At 43.9% G+C, this 1,835-nt stretch overlaps 1 protein-coding gene across 1 annotated transcript in view; it reads right to left on the bottom strand.

The window, feature by feature from the left end:
- The window catches only part of YY1 (YY1 transcription factor), a 29,366-nt gene that overhangs the window by 26,574 nt on the left and 957 nt on the right, over window positions 1-1,835 (bottom strand). The gene's annotated exons all lie outside the window — the stretch shown is intronic.

The following is a 1,835-nucleotide window of genomic DNA, read 5'->3' as shown; positions in this document are numbered from 1 at the left end:
GCGTCCGGAGCCTGTGCTCCGCAACGGGAGAGGCCACGACAGTGAGAGGTCCACGTACCGCAAAAAAAAAAAAAAAAAAAAAAAAAAAAAGTTTTACTATTATAATATGTATTCAAATACAGATTTTCACTGCCTGCAGTGGACATTATTATATTCCTTCCATTTCAGAATTACTACTGAAATAGATTCGCTGTATAAAGGAGGATGAAGGTGTAAACTGATCAGCTGTGATTATCAATTTTCTTATATGTGTTACTGAGTTCTAGTGACTGGCAATGGAGTAATTATCAAATACACATCAAGGGACTTCCCTGGTGGTGCAGTGGTTAAGAATCCACCTGCCGGGACTTCCCTGGTGGCACAGTGGTTGAGAGTCCGCCTGCTGATGCAGGGGACACGGGTTCGTGCCCCGGTCTCGGAAGATCCCACATGCTGCGGAGCGGCTGGGCCCGTAAGCCACGGCCGCTGAGCCTGCGCGTCCGGAGCCTGTGCTCCGCAATGGGAGAGGCCACGACAGTGAGAGGCCCATGTACCGCAAAAAAATAAAAAATAAAAATCCACCTGCAAATGCAGGGGACACGGGTTCAAGCCCTGGTCTGGGAAGATCCCACATGCTGCGGAGCAGCTAAGCCCGTGAGCCACAACTACTGAAGCCGGAGCGCCTAGAGCCCGTGCTCTGCAACAGGAGAAGCCACCGCAATGAGAAGCCCGCTCACCGCAACTAGAGAAAGCCCACGGGCAGCAACGAAGACCCACACAGCCAAAAATAAATAAAATAAAATAAATTAAATTAAAAACAAACACACACACATCAAAGTAAAGCATGTTCATGAAGCAAAGTATCTAAATTTGCTTTAAACTCTGTTTTGTATATTCTTCTCTGGAGTTTTCCTTGAGGGTAGGACTTAGTTAATTATCTCATTGTTTCAAGGGGACAGGGTTAATCCACATTAGAAGTGTCACCAAAATCAGTTTCTACAGACCTGAAACTAACATAACATAGTAAATCAACTATACTCCAAAACAAACAAAAAAATCAGTTTCTATAATCAATGTGACTTAAACTTATAATTGTGATTATACAACACAACTGGGCAGAGCAAATGAAAACCAAATCTCAGAATTCCTGTTTGGAAAAAGCTGAGAAAACAAGTCATTGATTCAAAGAAGTCGGGTGGTAGGAAAAATGTAATATTGAGAAAACTTCTAGTCAAAAGTGTGGATTAGATGATTCCTGTGCTCACTAACACTACGGCTAGAGGCAAATGACCTACAACAACCAGGTCTAAGATGGAAGGTGTTGGAAAAACAAACTCTAGCCAATACCATCCAGGAATGGGGTGGCACACTTTGAATTGTTTCAGCAGGCCAAGCCATTCATTCACATTTTAAAAACATTCTTTTTTCTGTACATGGGAACTATTCAAAAGGTTAAAAAGATACATAAATAAGTCCCTGTCTCTTAGCTATTCAGTTTCTAAGTTACCAAAGCTATAGCCACTCTCAGTCGTTTGAGGCAAAGCAAAGAGACTCAAAACGTTTACAGTCAAAAAGAAATGACTAAGGAACTAAATGTAAAGGCTGGGAGCACTCTACAGGCCTAGAAACCAGGTTCATAAGTGGAGCTTCACATGCCCTCCATGCTCCCACCAAACTGGTTTGCTTGCAATATTATTCAATGTCTGATAAAAGGTATGTGAATAACCACAAGGCTCCTTCCCTTCTTGCCCACCTCTCATCCCCCACCTGGGCTTTCCAAAGCCCAGATCAAGATCTCCTTCCTCTGGGGCTTCCCTGGTGGCGCAGTGGTTGGGAGTCCGCCTGCCGATGCGGGG

This window comes from Physeter macrocephalus, chromosome 11 (assembly GCF_002837175.3).
Source record: "Physeter macrocephalus isolate SW-GA chromosome 11, ASM283717v5, whole genome shotgun sequence".
Classification (NCBI taxonomy): domain Eukaryota; kingdom Metazoa; phylum Chordata; class Mammalia; order Artiodactyla; family Physeteridae; genus Physeter; species Physeter macrocephalus.
The sequence above is the reverse complement of the archived record's forward strand: the minus strand, read 5'-3'. Positions and strand labels throughout refer to the sequence as shown.